At 41.7% G+C, this 18806-nt stretch overlaps 1 protein-coding gene, 1 long non-coding RNA gene and 1 pseudogene across 7 annotated transcripts in view; 2 read left to right on the top strand and 1 right to left on the bottom strand.

Annotated features, from left to right (window-relative positions):
- ppip5k1a (diphosphoinositol pentakisphosphate kinase 1a) overlaps window positions 1-633 on the bottom strand; it is a 48021-nt gene extending 47388 nt beyond the window's left edge. For 4 of the 6 annotated variants that reach the window (XM_055921792.1, XM_055921790.1, XM_055921793.1 and 1 more), the window contains exon 1: window positions 475-633. The gene's annotated coding sequence lies outside the window, so the exon portion shown is untranslated. The remainder of the gene's footprint in view (window positions 1-474) is intronic. The other 2 variants (XM_055921794.1, XM_055921795.1) reach the window with 1 other exon arrangement.
- An 8102-nt stretch (window positions 634-8735) lies between these two features.
- LOC129854570 (uncharacterized) lies at window positions 8736-13099 on the top strand. The gene is made up of 3 exons (XR_008759331.1): window positions 8736-8842; window positions 9912-9964; window positions 12596-13099. It is a non-coding gene; the product is annotated as an uncharacterized LOC129854570 (long non-coding RNA).
- Window positions 13100-14109: 1010 nt separating this feature from the next.
- On the top strand, window positions 14110-14311 carry LOC129854643 (U2 spliceosomal RNA; annotated as a pseudogene).
- Window positions 14312-18806: the final 4495 nt, after the last annotated feature.

The raw sequence follows: 18806 nt of genomic DNA, 5'->3' as shown, positions 1-18806 counted from the left end.
TGATACGTCGTTGTGTCAGCATGAGGGTTGAACCTCGGCCCTCTTATCCGCAGAGCAGGGAGAGAAGACTTAATTTGTTGTCGGCTTCAAAACCATGATCAAAACTAGCTAACGTTAGTGTGAATAAATCAGCAAGCTAGGTTAGATTAGCTAGCTACGTTAGCTATTTTATCCGAACACCTCGAATAATACTAGTTATAGTTAACTACCTAGGCTATCTTAAATAACAGAGCAATAATAATAAATAACACTATTGGCATCATAGCTAAACACATAACAGTAACGTTAGCTAGCTACGTTTGCAAACCCGGCTGTACTAGCTAGTACTGGTAACGCTAGCTAGCTATGTAATCAAGTCTGTATTCGTACCATTTTTGTATGTAATCCATGCCCCCCGTGATTCAGCTAGCTAGTACTGTAGTCATTATACCAGAAATATAACTGTCGATGATAATTAAGCGGCCAGTTACTTACGAAGTGGCTAGATCGTTTTGTTGATGTATTTTCGCTTCTTTCCCCCCTGACAGCTTTCAAGCGATACCTCACTTCTTCTTCGGTGAGGTTTAACAGTGGATGGCATCCAATAAAAGTTGCATTATCGCTACCTACTACTACTACTTCTTCTTCGGTGGAGATTATATGCTGTTGGCATCCAACGTTGTGGTGCATTACCGCCACCTACTGTACTGGAGTGTGAGACAGAGAGAAACTAAATCCTATCTGACAGTCCCGTTGCTCTTAAAAAAAAAAAAATATTTGAGACTATATCTAATGACGTTCTACTCAATTCACTCTTTAAAATAATTTCCCGTATCCCCTTCTCCCTCATACTAGATATCAGCCTCTCTCTTTCCCTCTGATACTGCCCACACTGTAGCAATACATGCTTCACGGTCTCTGTTTCCTGGCAATAATCACACTTTCCTGTTGGATGCTTTCCTGTCACATTTAAGTCTTATTTAACCGGCTGTGTCTCACCCTTAATCTTGAATTTGTAAAAAATAGCCTCCTCTCTTCTGTCCCTTCCTGCCGTACTCCCCTCCCCGACTTTCCTCTGTACTTGAAATAAATGCCTGCCCTTAGTATCTTTATTCCACTGCTCCTGCCATCTCTGCACCATCACTGTCCATACCAGTCTTTTTGCCTCTGCCTTGCTCATTCAAACTACAACATCCCCATTTCTTAGTGCTTGTTTAGCCAGTACATCAACTGCCTCGTTCCCTTCCACCCCACATGGGCTGGGACCCAAGTAAATCGTATCTGTATACCCATCTGTCTAATCGTGCAATGGGTTTGTAGCACCTCATAAAGCAGGTCTTGTCTGCTACGTGATCTAAAGGACTGGAGACTCATTAACACTGCACATGAATCAGAGCAAATAACTCCTCTTTCTGGGTTGACTTCCTCCACCCACTGCAAGACCAACAGTATGGCCATCAATGTTGCCGTATATACAGCCATGGGATCTGTAATACGTTCCCTGACTTCCACCCCACATTCCTGCACTACAAATGCTGACCATCTTTTGAACCATCTGTGTAAATGGATACAAAATCCTGATACACAATATCCAAGGACAGGAGGTGGCAGGTAGCCGAGTGGTTAGAGTGTTGGACTAGTAACCGAAAGGTTGCAAGATCAAATCCCTGAGCTGACAAGGTAAAAATCTGTTGTTCTGAACAAGGCAGTTAACCCACTGTTCCTAGACTGTCATTGAAAATAAGAATTTGTTCTTAACTGAGTTAAAGAAATGAAAAATAAACCCCCCCAGATGTCTGTTAAACAAATCAGATGGCTCAACACTCTATGTTTTCCCAACACTTGTAGATCAACTACTGGAAGTGGGAGTAGTCATGGTGGTTTTACAGGAAAGGCTACCGTTGGACTAAACTCCCTTCCATACAGTCCCATCTCCTTTGCCTGGGTATTACCCACCCACCCAAAGCTTGTGTTCTGTCTTTGCTCATGTTTCCAGCATGCCTGTAGGATGAGACATTCAGCACCTTCTTACACTTTCCCACCACTCTCTCAATGTGTTCTGCCCAGGTCAGTCTAGTATACCCCAAGGAACCTGAAGGCCCCCACACTCTCCAGTTCTCTCCCGTACAACCTCAAGCATACCTCATCTCCCACCTTCTTCCTGGTAAAGAACACTGTCTGAGTTTTCTGTAGAGAACCTGAATCCCCACATTAATGGCCACCGCTCTACTTCATCTATTGCTTCCTGTACCTTCCTGACTATGTATGGCATATTTCTTGCCTTCTTCCATAAGGCACCATCATCTGCAAGTAACGACCTCCCAATATCCAGCTGTACCTGAGAGTAAACATAATTGATCATGATTGAGAACAACATAGGACTAATCACGCTCCCCTGTGGTGTACCATTATCCACCAGGTAGCTGCCTGATAGTGACTTTTTCACCCTCACCTGGATAGACCTTCCAAACAGGAAATCCTTTATTCAGTTGTACATTCTTCCTCCATCCCCATAATATCAAGCTTGATTAACACTCCCTCCTTCCACATCATATCATACGCCTTCTCCACATCTTCTTCTTCTATAATATCATGGGGGCCAAAAACAAACGTTTAAAGTGCATGCCACCACCTACTGTGCTGGAATGTACTATCAATCATGATCTGCCCAATGCTGTACTATCATGAAAATAAAATTCAAAACCAAATAGATCCCTAACTTCTACCCCCAAAAATACCCCATCCCCAACCCCATTTATCTTTATCTATATCATGCTGAAACACTCCAACCCTAGGATTGTTCAGAATGTCAACAGTAACATCTGTTACCCGCATTATCTCTTTTGCCTTCTCCACAATAACCTTCAATATAGCATTTGTGCTTTCCACAACCCGAGGCGTATTGGCAACCTTAACAATAAAAGCTATGAAGTTAACTTTATTCATTTTCAGTGTCCTTTGACACCACACATTCATGAGCACAAGATTTCTAAACAGGCCTCGAAACCATGCCAGGAACACCAGATGCACCAGCCCCAACAATAGGTCCACTTACTACAGGTACATCCATGTAAACTCCATCAGTCTGACAGTAGGTCCACTTACTACAGGTACATCCATGTAAGCTCCATCATTCCGCACAGTAGTTCTACCAATCTGTTTTAGGGCTTCTGCATATGATACATCACGACTGATCCTAGATCAAATCAAATTGTATTTGTCACATGCGCCGAATACAACAGGTGTAGAGTGAAATGCTTACGTACAAGCCCTTAACCAACGACGCAGTTTTTAGAAAATACCTAAAAATAAAAAATTATTAAAAAAAAAAGAGGTAAGAATAACACATAATTAAAGAGCAGCAGTAAATAACAATAGCGGGGCTATATTTTTTATATATTTTTTTATTTCACCTTTATTTAACCAGGTAGGCTAGTTGAGAACAAGTTCTCATTTGCAACTGCGACCAGGGGGTACAGGTAACGAGTCAATGTGTCAATGTGCGGGGGCACCGGTGTCGAGATAATTGAGATAATTATGTACATGCAGGTAGGGTTGTTAAAGTGGCTATGCATAGATAATAACAGAGTAGTAGCAGCGTGTGGGGGAGGGGGGTGTGTGTGCAAATTATCTGGATAGCCATTTGATTAGCTGTTCAGGAGTCTTATGGCTTGGGGGTAGAAGCTGTTTAGAAGCCTCGTGGACCTAGACTTGGCGCTCTGGTACCGCTTGCTGTGCGGTAGTAGAGAGAACAGTCTATGACTAGAGTGGCTGGAGTCTTTGACAATTCTTAGGGCCTTCCTCTGACACCGCCTGGTATAGAGGTCCTGGATGGCAGGAAGCTTGGCCCCGGTGATGTACTGGGCCGTACGCACTACCCTCTGTAGTGCCTTGCGGTCGGAGGCCGAGCAGTTGCCATACCAGGCAGTGATGCAAGCCGTCAGGATGCTCTCGATGGTGCAGCTGTAAAATCTTTTTGAGGATCTGAGGACCCACGCCAAAGGGGGAATAGGTTTTGTCGTGCCCTCTTCACGACTATCTTGGTGTGCTTGGACCATATTAGTTTGTTGTTGATGTGGACGCCAAGAAACTTGAAGCTCTCAAGCTGCTCCACTACAGCCCCGTCGATGAGAATGGGGGTGTGCTCGGTCCTCTTTTTCCTGTAGTCCACAAGCATCTCCTTTGTCTTGATCACATTGAGGGAGAGGTTGTTGTCCTTGCACCACATGGTCAGGTCTGTGACCTCCTCCCTAAAGGCTGTCTCGTCGTTGTCGGTGATCAGGCCTACCACTGTTGTGACATCAGAAAACTTAATGATGGTGTTGGAGTCGTGCCTGGCCGTGCAGTCATGAGTGAACAGGGAGTACAGGAGGGGACTGAGCATGCACCCGTGAGGGGCCCCCGTGTTGATGATCAATGTGTCGGATGTGTTGTTACCTACCCTTACCACTTGGGGGCGGCCCGTCAGGAAGTCCAGGATCCAGTTGCAGAAGGAGGTGTTTAGTCCCAGGGTCCTTAGCTTAGTGATGAGCTTTGAGGGCACTATGGTGTTGAACGCTGAGCTGTAGTCAATGAATAGCATTCGCACTTAGGTGTTCCTTTTGTCCAGGTGAGAAAGGGGAGTGTGGAGTGCAATAGAGATGGCATCATCTGTGGATCTGTTGGTGCGGTATGCAAATTGGAGTAGGTCTAGGGTTTCTGGGATAATGCTGTTGATGTGAGCCATGACCAGCCTTTCAAAGCATTTCATGGCTACAGACTTGAATGCTACGGGTCGGTAGAGTCCTACAAAAACTATCCGTCTGAGAAAACATCCGTCTGTTCGCGCGCCACGAAGAGGACACGCGCTTACTAATTTTACTTTTCTATTGAACATACTTCTTTACATATGAAATATTATAGTTTATTTACATTTTAGGATACCGGATGATTAATTAAATGATTAATTAGAAATGTAGATTGACTTGTTTGAACAAAGTTTAGCGGTAGCTTTTTGGACTCGTTTGTCTGCATGTTGAACAAGTGGATTAACGTAAACTAACTCACTACATCGCGCTGGTCCGTACAATTGACCTTATTTTAGCGCCAAAAAAAACGTAATACTTCCAGATAAACTGTAATATCAATACCGTTGTAAAGCACAATTTCTCCCCTTTCTGACAAAATCAATGACGAGACCTTCACGATGCCCATCTCTGCATGATTCAAGAAGGCAATGAGCTCCGTCAGGTCTTTTTAAAAATGGCAGGTGGGGAAGCGAAACCTATTGCGTGATAGTGAGAAGGAGTGATGTTGTGTGGGGAAACCACTTTTTTTCACTCTATCTGTCCAACTTATCACCTCTAAAATTTAAATAAAACACTATAAAGAGTTTATATAATGTGTCATTACATACCTATTTGAAGGTTTGTGTTGAATTTGAATCGGGTTTTTAGGGCGGTGCTAAAGTGATCTTCAGAAGTAAACAGCGGCTTTGGAGAGTCATGATAGCTTGTAATGATGATGCAAAAAATGACTAGGTATCCCCCCTTACCTTGTCCCTATCTTGTTTTTAAACAGTGAGAGAAGTGCTAGACCTGGTGGAGAGAGGCTGTAAGACAGAATTAGTTGCTTTATGCGTGCTGTACGTTACGCCATGACACGCCACGATGTAACGTACAGCATCGGAGGCGTCCGTTTTTTCAACTTTTCTCCAATACTATAGAGCCATTACCATGTCAATCAACGCTTGAATAGAAACGTAGTTCACACCCCAGATTTTGATGACAACACAGTCGCCACAGTCCACAAAAACAATCACAGTTAGTTTTCTTTGCAGCCTCGTTTGAATATCGCGGTTGTGCATATTTGTACAGAATGGGGTTAGCGTACGTTACTGAAATCGATGGCGCCAACTAAACAGACTTTTTGGGATATAAAGACGGATTTTATCTAACAAAAACGACCATTCATGTTGTATCCCTTGGGATTGCGAACAGAGGAATATTTTCAAAAGCCTGTGATTTATTTAATTTTGTGAAGCCTGTGCTGGTTGAAAAACATGTTGATGTGGGGCGCCGTCCTCAGACTATCGCATGGTATGCTTTCGCTGTAAAGCCTATTGTAAATCGGACAACGCAGTTAGATTATGGCTTGGGGGCGCTATTTTCACGTCTGGATGAAATGTGTGCCCAAAGTAAACTGCCTGTTACACAGGCCCAGAAGCTTGGATATGCATATAATTGGTAGATTTGGACAGACACTCTAAAGTTTCTAAAACTGTTTGAATAAAGTCTGTGAGTATAACAGAACTGATTTGGCAGACGAAACCCCGAGCACAATCCATCCAGGGAACAAAATGTTGATGTTAATCTGTTTTCCATTGGTTTTCTATGGCAAGGTCGTTTTAATAGAAATATCCTTGCAGTTCCTATAGCTTCCACTAGATGTCAACAGTCTTTAGAAATTGGTTGATGTTTTTCTTTAGAGAAATTAAGAAGTAGCCCTGTTATTTTCCTGTGTCACTAATGATTTGGTGCGGGTGACCTAGAACATGCTTTCTTTGTTTTAGTCCGGTATTGAACGCTGTTTATCCCGTCTTAAATTTTATTGATTATTTACGTTAAAATATACCTAAAGTTGTATTACGAAAGTTGTTTGAAATGTTTGAACAAAGATTACAGGTAATTTATGAGAGATTTTGTAGTCATGTAGCGTGAGTTGGAACCAGTGTTTTTCTGGATCAAACGCGCCAAATAAATGGACATTTTGGATATATAACGACGGAATTAATCGAACAAAAGGACCATTTGTGATGTTTATGGGACATATTGGAGTGCCAACAGAAGAAGCTCGTCAAAGGTAAGGCATGAATTATATCTTTATTTCTGAGTTTTGTGTCGCGGCTGGCGGGTTGAATTATGATTGTCTGTCTTTGTTTGATGAGGTGCTGTCCTCAGATAATAGCATGGTTTGCTTTCGCCGTAAAGCATTTTTGAAATCTGACACCGTGGCTGGATTAACAACAAGTGTAGCTTTAATTTGTTGTATTGCATGTGTGATTTCATGAGAGTTTAATATTTATAGTAAATTAATTTGAATTTGGCGCTCTGCCATTTCACCGGATGTTGTCAAATTGATCTCACTGAAGGGATTTGATCCATAAGAAGTTTTAACAAGAATTTAAGCTTTTAAATGATATAAGATACTTGTATGTTCATGAGTGTCAGAGACCTGGCCGGGTGGTGCCAGAATAACAACCTATCCCTCAACGTAACCAAGACTAAGGAGATGATTGTGGACTACAGGAAAAGGAGGACCGAGCCCGCCCCCATTCTCATCGACGGGGCTGTAGTGGTGCAGGTTGTGAGCTTCAAGTTCCTTGGTGTCCACATCACCAACAAACTAGAATGGTCAAACACACAAAGACAGTTGTGAAGAGGGCACAACAAAGCCCTCTTCAGGAAACTAAAAAGATTTGGCATGGGTCCTTAGATCCTCAAAAGGTTCTACAGCTGCAACATCGAGAGCATTCTGACTGGTTGCATCACTACCTGGTACGGCAACTGTTCGGCCTCCGACCGCAAGGCACTACAGAGGGTAGTGCCAGTACATCACTGGGGCTAAGCTGCCTGCCATCCAGGACCTCTACACTAGGCGGTGTCAGTCGAAGGCCCTAAAAATTGTCAAAGACTCCAGCCACCCCAGTCATAGACTGTTCTCTCTACTACCGCATGGCAAGCAGTACCGGAACGCTAAGTCTGGGACCAAAAGGCTTCTCAACAGTTTTTACCCCCAAGCCATAAGACTCATGCACAGGTAATCAAATGGCTACCCGGACTATTTGCATTGAGTGCCACACACCAACCCCTCTTTTACGCTACTGCTACTCTCTGTTTATCATATATACATAGTCCCTTTAACCATACCTACATGTACATACTACCTTAATCAGCCCGACTAACCGGTGTCTGTATATAGCCTCTCTACTATATATAGCCTCACTACTGTTATTTTTCACTGTCTTTTTTACTGTTGTTTTTATTTCTTTACTTATCTATTGTTCACCTAATACCTTTTTTTTTACTTAAAAATTTCACTGTAAGGTCTACCTACACCTGTTGTGACCAATTTTGTGACACCTCGGCGCACGTGACAAATAAACTTTGATTTGATTTAATGTGTGTGCTTGTGGATGTCTGGGTGGGTGTGTGTTAAGGTAAAGAGAATCAGAGCAGATCCAGTTCAAGTGTTCAGCAGTCTGACGGCTTGTAGACAGAAATTGTCTAAAGCTGTTGGTATCGGACCTCTTGTTCCGATACAGTCTGCAGGACAGTAGTAGCCTAAGGGAGTGAACAGCTCCTGGCTGGTGTATGTGGGGTCCTTGATGATGATGCGGGCCTTCCTCAGGCACCGTTTCGAGTAGATGTCCTAGATCAGGGGTGTCAAACTCATTCCACGGAGGGCCTAGTGTCTGCAGGTTTTTGGTTTTTCCTTTCAATAAAGCCCTAGACAACCAGGTGTGGGGAGTTCCTAACTAATTAGTGATGTTAATTCATCAATCAAGTACAAGGGAGGAGCGAAAACCCGCAGACACTCGGCCCTCCGTGGAATGAGTTTGACACCTGTGTCCTAGATGGAAATGTTTTCTTTGAAAATACAAGTCGTTGGCCCTGGCGGCGCATCGAGCTTATTGCGGTTGGACGCTTGGGTGTATCAGGATGGGGGGAGGAAAAAGGATGCACTCAATGATATATGAACCGGGGCACAAAACGAACGCTACCTCTGACTCCGCCTACCACTAAACAACACCCTCCAGTTTCCCGCCACAGCAGTTCAGAAACAGCATGCAGTGAAGAAGTGTGGTGGTCTGGCAATGGCGTTGGTACGTAGACGTATTTATTTTAACTAAGCAAAATGTTTATTTAAAGAGTTTGCTTCGTTTCGTCATGATACCTCAGTTTATTGAGCCAGATGTAAGATTACAAATAATATGCATGAGTTTAACGCTGATGTAGATGATAGGCAACTAACGTTAACTAGATAAACACATTTTGTATAACTAAATCTAAACGGTTTCCCTTTTTATCTGTGGCTAAAACCTGCCTGAGTGCACTGGGTTTTAGCTGCTTTCTAGAAAGCACTATGTACTCATGTTAACAGGAATTTTCCCCCTGCATTGATCTGCGTCTTCTGTGGATTGTATATGGCGGTTGGCTCTGCGCTGCTTCGCTATTGGTAGAACTAGAGCGAATATTAACATAAAGGAGGCGGTAGTCTACTTGACTGCGGTACCGCGGGAAGTTGGTTGTCCCCGGCAATGTTAAAATCCTGTAGCTATAGTCATTGCTTCCAGTATACCGCTAGTGCTGTTCGAGTCAGGTTATAGATTTCCAGGATTAAAATTAGTCTTCAGCTGTAACTAATTAATCAAGATGAATTTCCGCAGGTGAGTCTTCTACTTGTTCGTCGATGTATGTGTCAACAATTCTGACCGATATCTACTGTTTAGTCAAGGTTAACTATACTTTTTCTGCGAGTTTGCTCTCTCAGGCAAGCTAGCTAGCTAGCAAGCAGTCAACGCTAGCTACCGTCTCGGCTTGTATCTAGTTAACATGGCTACGTCGCTTTTTTTTCTTCATTGACCGGCGTCTGTGATAACTTACATTAACGTTAAATCTGACGACATAGATCACTAGCTATAATATCTGTGTAACGTCAGCTAATTTGACCATGATGAAGTAACGTTAACGTTAGATAAGTTAAATACGAAGCCAGAGACCAAATGGGCTAGCAACGATCAGAGCCATCTATTAATAGCTAACTTTAGTTATATGGCTCTGGTTATGAAGTTTCAAACAGGTCTGATGACCTTTTATATTAATAATGGCCATCTCTTAACAGTCTCTTGGTTATGAACGTTTGTCGATAACAAGTTGTCAATTTCTTTTTAGTTGTCTGAGTGTTGCAGTCATCTGGTTCCTGTCTTTCAGCCAGTCGAACTCAGGTTGGTTTTTAATTAATTAAATCAAATTGTCACATGCGCCGAATACAACAGGTGTGTAGACCTTACATTGAAATGCTTATTTACAAGACCTTTACCAACAATGCAGTTGTAAGAAACGTAAGTGTGAGGTAAATGTATAAGAAATAAAAGTAACAAATCATTAAAGAGCAGCAGTAAAATAACAGTGGTGAGGTTATATACAGGGGGTACCATAGGGATGGTACCAGGTTTCCTCCAGATGTGACGCTTTGCTTTCAGACTAAAGAGATCAATCTTGGTTTCATCAGACCAGAGAATGTTTCTCATTGTCAGAGTCCTTTAGGTGCCTTTTGCCAAACTCCAAGTGGGCTGTCATGTGCCTTTTACTGAGGAGTGGCTTCCCTCTGGTCACTCTACCATAAAGGCCTGATTGGTGGAGTGCTGCAGAGATGGTTGTCCTTCTGGAAGGTTCTCCCATATCCACAGAGAACTCTGAAGCTCTGTCAGGGTGACCATCAGGTGCTTGGTCACCGCCCTGACCAAGGCCCTTCTCCCCCGATTGCTCAGTTTGTCTGGGTGGCCAGCTCAAACTTTGTCCGTTTAAGAATGATGGAGGCCACTGTGATCTTCTGGGCTCCCGGGTGGCGCAGCGGTCTAAGGCACTGTATCTCAGTGCAAGGGGTGTCACTACCCTGTTTCAAATCCAGGCTGAATCACATACGGCTGTGATTGGGAGTCCCATAGGGCGGCGCACAATTGGCCCAGTGTCGTCCAAGTTCGGCCGGGGTAGGCCGTCATTGTAAATTATTCACGTTTATTTACAATGACGGCCAAACCCTTCCCTAACCCGGATGACGCTGGGCCAATTGTGCGCCGCCCTATGGGACTCCCGATCACGGTTGGTTGTGATACAGCCTGGGATTGACGCCTCTAGCACTGCGATGCAGTGTCTTAAACACTGCGCCACTCGGCCTCGAATTAACCTACACTATAATTCATTAAACTGGACTGGATTATTTTACCACACCTGCATTGCAATCCAATGCATGTACGATTTCTGCAATACACTGATATATACATTGCAGCGCTGTCATTTTTTGCGGCTGTGCTAGAGAAGGCTATATCTGTCTGCTAATACAGGACTAGTGAAGGTCCAGTGAACTACTTTTGTGAAAATATGCTATTCCGATTTTTCAGGGGGTGCTGCAGCACCCTCAGCACTCCTGCTTCCTGTGGCAATGGTCTTAGAGGGGAAAAAACACATGTACATGTTTGTGAGAGTCCCACCTTTCCACAGAGGGGTCCCCCAAGATGTTTGTGGGGGTCGTAGAGCAAAACGGAGAACACCATCGCTACAGACAATTTTGTGTAACTTTCTCATCATTATTCATGATTCATTCAAGACTATCCATAATCATGGTAGCATCCACATTCATTGAGAAGTGTTTAGAAACATTCTATTTTTATTTACAATAAAAATGACAATACATTATTTACTGTTAATTTCTGTTGGCCACAAAATAATTTGAAACACAAACTGCAAATGCATCCAAAAAGTTTGTAAAGTAACACGTTTGATGTCATCATTACGTGCCAGGTTTATGAGACCAAATACTACACTTGACTAATTGAATACACATTTAAGTAAATTTGTCCCAATACTTTTGGTCCCCTAAAATGGGGGGCACTATGTACTAAAAGTGCTGTAATTCAGTTCACCCGATTTATGGAGGAAAATACGTTGAGTCTGTACCTTTAACCTCCTAGTCATTGTATCAGTTCAAATCCAAAGTGCTGGAGTACAGATCCTCCCCCCCCAAAAAAGAATTGGTCATTATCCCAATACTTTTGGAGCTCACTGTACAATGCGGAGTAAGCATAGGCCTAGTGTTCTTTTTTGAATGTATTCATTCAAGTACGCAGTGCAGACTGGACCGAGGTCCCCGTGCCGACCGGTTCGGTATGAGTACTGTACCGTTACACTCCTATTGTAAGTTGGAGACATCGAAGCATGTTTGTGTTTTCTGCTGGTAAAGTTTGCTGTTCTGACCAACTCCATTTTAATTAGCTGAGTGGAATTGAAGGTGTGAAACGCTCTATCCTTAATTGCAATACTGGTTTGGAAACCTTACACTCAACATAATTATCATCCTAAATTACTTTACAAATAGAGCATATACACTTTTACTGTTATCTGTTTTACCATATATTTCAGTATTTTTTTGGTGGGACATAGTTCGAGTGGATGTTTATTTTCTGTTCCTTCCCAAGTTTCCATTTGCTAGCTCGTTTACAAAATGTAACATGGCTGGACTACAGCAGAGGTTCCACCAGCATAAATTTGAGTCAGTCAACATGACTGACGGGATTGTCCCATTTATAGGTTGCTTAGGGTACATTTTTAACCATCGTTATAGCCTTTTTTTCTTTTTTTTTGAATTATTGAAAATAATCTTGACACTTTATTAGTCAATACATAAAAATACTGCTTTACTTGATTTTTTTCCTGTTCTGTATTGTTGGCTGAGGGAAAGTGTATGTAGATAGCACCAGCATCTTGAAAATAAGCCTGGGGAGTAACATTATTTAATGTTCAATCATTTTTGCTGTTGCTGTAAAAATTGTGCAGTGAATATTTTCTCCTATTTACAGTTTTCATGGAAACACTTCGTTGTCGTGTGGGGGAGTCCTTATCCATAGAAATACCTGATGATGACCAGTGTCCGTTGTCAAACTTCAGTGTTTGTACAGAGAAAATTGGCCAAGTGTTCGAGTATAGCAAGAAGCTGTCAGAGTTGACTGTGGATCCACGTTATCAGGACAGGATCCAGTTGAAGAATGACGCCAACGGCCTTGCTGTTGTAATTTGGAATGTAACCAAAGAAGATGAAAAGCAACAGTATTATGTGGACTGTGCATCTACAATTCTAAAGAGATTTGTAATTCAAATTCTAAGTAAGAAGCTTCCTGTCAATCTTTTTAATGCAAAAAAAGTTGGTTTGGAAGTACATGTGACAGTAGAGCGGTTTCTAAAGTTCCACTGTTGCTTAGCTGTACTGAAGGGATGAAACATCAGTTATAAAGCTGGTATTGCTATTGTAAACATTGCAGCACTATTTAACACAAACTAATTAAGCTTTTTTTTCTTATGGTATATTTTCAGACATTACTGAGAGTTCAACCACTACAGCAGCCCCACAACCATCTACACCCACACGAGGTATTATTGTCACCTGATCGTTAATCTGGAAGAAGATAATGCAGGGTTTCCCAAACTTCAACCGGGGGACCCCGGGGGGTACACATGTTGGCTCTCTTTTTTCCCTCTAGCACTACATAGCTGATTAAAAGAATCAACTTTCATCAAGCTTATTTAAATAAGCTGTGTAGTGCTCGGGCAAAAACCAAAACGTACACCCCTTGGGGTCCCCATGAACAAGTTTGGGAAACACTAAGATAGAGAACCATCTTTGTAGTGCAGAAATAATTGTTATTCAAGCATGACAAGTGTATTTTACTTATGATATATTTTCAGGTAGCACTGAGTTCAACCACCACAGCAGCCCCACAACAATCTTCAACCACAACAGGTATAATCATCGTCTGATCTTTAAGTTTAAGTAGATTGTGAGTTGTGCAGTAATAGCAGAACTCGGTTCAAATAGTATAACAAATCTACCAAGCACTTAATGAGCTTGTGTGTTGCAGTAGAACCAACAGAACTGTACCAAAAGTGAAAACCCTGCCGATCTGTCTTTTTGAAAGGCCATATTTTCACCTCGCATAGAAAGCTGTGTTGTGAACTAACACACAGCAACATTCTAAATGAGGGAAAGGGGATACCTAGTCAGTTGTACAACTGAATGCCTTCAACTGAAATGTGTCTTCCTCATTTAACCCGACCCCTCTGAAACAGAGAGATAACGGGAGCCCTGTTTGTATTTGAAATCAAATACATTCCAAGTTATTGTTTGGGATCTGTCATGTAGAACTAGACAGTAAAGTTGTCTAACTCAATGTCATGATCACCTCTGATCAGGAGCTAGAAGTGGGTCAGATCTGGTGTATGTGCCAATATGTTTTGGAATGTGTATGGTTGTGTATTTGCCCCCATCTGGCTCCTCTGGCCATATTTAGTTTGACAGTCAAGATCCTTTTAAACTTTTTTGGCTTCTCTGCCTTTTGGCTAAGATCAAGTGTAGTATCTCTTAAAAAATCTGTTCCTGTCAGTGTAATATCTGCTACGTCCCTTATCTGGGGGCCATATATGAAATAGTTTTTTGGAACGGGGAGATGGAATAGGGGCTTGCTCATCTGCTGCACGCATCGACCTAGTAATGCAGGCTCTCCAGGAAGGGTGCACCTCTCTGGCTGCAGGTAGCCTCATGGTTAGAGAGGTGAGCCAACAACAAGAAGGTTGCCAGTTCGAATCCCGAGTCTGGCGGGAAGTGAGGGTTGCCTAGATGCCATTGCCTGCATGCCCTTGAGCAAGGCACGTTTAAACCCCCCACCCCCACACACACACAACTGCTCCTTGGGCACCCAGTGTGGCAGGCTCCTACCTGTCCAACCTGTATATGTATGCGTGTCTTTCGGAGGGGATGGGTTAAAGTGGTCAACTTTTGATTGGACTGCAGGGTAGGGTTGCATGTATATTGCTTTTCCCGCCGGTAGTAGTGCGTAATACCATAATAATAATATCCAATATGAAGATCTTCCTGTACTGGTTCTATCAAACATCTCTCAACTCTTGACATTTTTTATACAAATCAGTGGGAAATATCCTTCCAGTGACTGTACCGGGAGTTTTGTCTCTTTGGTGTAGGCCAACGTTTATATCATGTGTGATTCTCTTCAAGTGCGGCTGACCGGAGCGGGAGAGTAAAGCGGAATCATAATCCAGACGCTGAGACATAGTCCTGCGTCCCATTGTGACACAGCTACGCAGTTCTGAGACAAACATCTTCGGGCAACGCACAGTCCGACCACGAACCTCCCCACAATTCCCAACAACGCATCTCCCAGTACGCGTCCTCTATTCATTTGAATGTTTAGACAGTTATAGAAATTGCTTGAATTCGATCCCAATGCTCCAATATTTTAGAACACTGCTGTGCGTACACATTTGATACTCTGATAGACCCTTAAGTGCTGAAGCAGGCTCAGTGCAGCAGCATGGTATTAAATGTTGATAGACTATACATTAGCGGTTGGATGTCAAATTCTAAACATTAGGCCTAGCTAGATAGATCCAAAGTTAGCTCGCTAGTTAACTATGTATTAATTAATAATCATTTATTACATTTCTTTAACGCTTTCCATAGAATTTCAAAGAGCTTAATGAGCAAAAAAACAAACAAGCAAAGGTCAAGTCTTTCAAAGCTGCATCCTCTGAAGATGGAGGGTCAGTTCATGGCTTGAGCGACGGGAGCTAGACAGAGGATGGTAGATAACGATAATGGAGTCTGCTGAAGATCTTGTAGAGGGCAAGTCTGGGAACCAACCTGAGTCGTATATAGCCACTGGACTTCTCCTCTTGCACTCTGTAGCACCCACTCGGGTGATGCCTTAGCAGCTCTGAGCGCCAGACATCTCACCACACTAAGTTCAGAATAGTAGCCGGTCGTCCACTCTACGAGCCCTCTGCCTTATCTCTGCTGGGTTCCACTGTCTCACTCCTCTCACACTTCAGCCACCAACTCAAATGATGTTCTCAAAAGAAACAAAAAAGATGGTACTGTGTCCAGATGCATCTTTCAAACAAAAACACTAGTCGGCCAGCTAGCCAATCTAAGTGTTAACCTGTCAGTCAATTTGCAAATCCGTGGCTCAAAACCCCCCAGATATATGCAATAAAAACACGATGTTATCAAAAAGGAATAATTGAAAACAACAATGTACAAATTTACGGGAGCTCTGTTCTTAGGCCGCTACTGGGAGACGACATGGCAACTATAGAACATGTCCTAAACACCTTTCCAGCGCTGCGGGTGCATTATGTTTGTAAAAGTATCATTCGGTAAATTTTGGTGTAATTTGCTCAACTTTTGGACCACATGAAAGCTGCTGAGATTGCATTCTTTCCTACAATGATTCAGAGAACGTTAGCAATATAGAACGCATGGAAATGTATACATTTGAACAGGGAATTAGGCCTTTTATTTTTTACTTTCAGATTTTTTAAAACGTTTTTGGTAATTGTTTCAATTTTTTCCTAATACATTAGCACACAATATTGTACTGTTCTATAGGACCATGAAAATCAGAATTGGGTGTTTGAGCAGGGCTGTAACAAAAGCCTGCATACCCATTAGCTCTTCAGATGGAATGTTAGCCACATGTTTTATACAGTACGTTGACTTACGCAATATGGTGAAAAAAATGCCTATCTAATACCACAAGTATTATATCAAAGTCAATGTTAGTTTCGCGACAATGACTTCCCTGTAGTAGTGCTATCAAGTCATTTCCTGTCATGAGAAATCATTACATAACATGGGTTTACTTGTATGGAAATTTGTGTTCATTTATATGTTAGTACCAGAACCAGGAAATAATCTAGTACTATAACAGTTATTTTTTTTCTGTCTCTGCAGGTCTACATGTGGAACAGCTTGCTGGGCTGGTACCAGTAGGGGTAGTAGTAGTAGTAGTGGTGGTGGTGGTGGTGGTGGTGGTGGTGGTGGTAGTAGTAGTAGTATGCATCAGGAAACATAAAAACAAAAAGTTGAATGAAGATCCTCCCTTGGCCGAGCTCCAAGTTTTAAATCAAAACAACACATCAATGGACACAGCAGAACAATGAAATTATGTCTTTGTTACTAAGGTTGGCTAGACACTATGATTTTGCCCTGTGCGGGCTTGCCATGAGCATTAATAATCAATCAAACTCAGGGGCATGTTTTTTGCTGGTCTGCTCCGGTGGAATCTTTTTCAAAGTGTTTTCTAAATGCAATGTCCCATTCACTTCTATTGAGCGTTAGCTACTGTTGGCTTAAGTTATGTGACGTTTTGAAGTTGCTGTTTAAAGGGAACTGAACCATGCATTACTGTTTCTCTTGGCCCAAAGACTACTGGCAGAGTGAGGAGCCTAACAATAAGCTGTGTAAAATCCTAAACTATCCCTTTAAACCCTCAGCCTTACTGTACAACTACTGTACTTGTGATTTTCTTCAACCTTTCTAACGGTTGATCATTGTCAGCATTATGATTACACCTCTTATGATAATGGGATTGGCAAGTTAAAATGTTTTGTATAATGAAATACTGACCTATATCATTTTGCACCTGATTTGTTCCAGTGACCCGTTTCAGGACAGTGTTTTAAGCTATATTTTGTATAACCTCCCAAATGAGTTAAACAACTAGACAATCCTCACCTTCCTCAGTATCTCAAGGTCAGTAGCCTACTTTGTAGAAAGTAAGTTAAGAGATGTTCAATTATAAAACTGTTACTCACCCCTGGTAATATCCCACAGTCATTGATCTTCAAAAAGACTACCAGCTGAAAAACGTTTTGATATACACAGTACAAATAATTTATTTATGATCAAAGGTTTTAATGTCAGAATAGATCAACACATTTCTTTCCTTATGAAGCTCATTTGAAAGTTAGCAAATTGCACACATACTGCCTTTTAAATGCTCTTGAGACAACTTTACATAGTTCAGTTTTATTTAATCAATATCGATGCTCTTTTGAGACATAACTTTAGGTAGTTCAGTTTTATCTAATTTATATAGATGCTCTTTTGCAGAATGTAGATGTGAAGTGGCCCCTCTTGCTATTCAGACTGGTCGATATCCAAACACTCCCTTAGATAGATGCGTCTTTTTGTAACTATGTACTACTGTACTTTGTTTTTGTTTCTGCATATGTTTATAGATGTATGATAACTGATAGCAATACTATTTAGATGATTTAATATATTATAGAGGACGCCAAAGGAAATACTGTGCAATGTTTGACTATTACTGTCTAAGCTCTGTGTGCCACATTGTGTTTTTTTTAAATCCTATTTTATATTTTCAACCAGTTGTGGAGTGACTTTTTATCCATTTTCTATCTCTAACCTTTTGAATAAAATGTTCCTATAATCTGATTTGGTTGATGAGTGTTATATACAGCATAACATAGCAGGTTGTTCAGATAATTAACAAATATTTAGTTAGATTTATGGTTAAGCCACTATTTTGATTAATTGGTCCTTGGATGGATTGGTAGATGTGACACATGATTTTTAAGATCATATGTTAAAATAATATTGTTCTATTCAATACATTTCTATCTCCAACGCCCTGAACATTTTGTTCATGCAATCAACACTGGAGTCAAGACACACAAGGTGTTCAACAAATGTGTAAACATCTGTAGTACCCATCGACCACCTACTTAGATGTAAGAAGAGACAGAAGTTAGGCCCAGTGTATCACGGGACAGCTCAAACACCAGACATTTTATTTTGTCATCTTTCAATTTTATTATGTTTGGTCCTCTATCCTAATTTATATGCTTTCCTGTTTTCTGGATATTGGTCCACTAGATGGCAGGCTTCAAACAAGTTGTTCCAGAATTTTCGTTTGTCAGGATCTATATCAGAGGACATATGTTTAGTTTTTTATCCATCCTCATAAATGTGAAAATAAAGAACAGCTGGATGACAGCGTGAGGTGCACCATGTAAATATTAAGACATTTCAAAAAGCTGATTATGTGAAAATGTTAGAATTATTGGGTGCAAATGATTTCTTAGCAGGTCGTCAACAGGCAGAAGACACAGAGAACAGGGGTGTATTTGTCTTTATAGTGATGGCTACTGAAAGAGTGGCATCGGGACGAAGAACAAACCACATGATCTCGTACT

This window comes from Salvelinus fontinalis, chromosome 4 (assembly GCF_029448725.1).
Source record: "Salvelinus fontinalis isolate EN_2023a chromosome 4, ASM2944872v1, whole genome shotgun sequence".
Taxonomy (NCBI): Eukaryota; Metazoa; Chordata; class Actinopteri; order Salmoniformes; family Salmonidae; genus Salvelinus; species Salvelinus fontinalis.
Note: the sequence above shows the minus strand (reverse complement) of the source record. Positions and strands in the feature narration are given on the sequence as shown.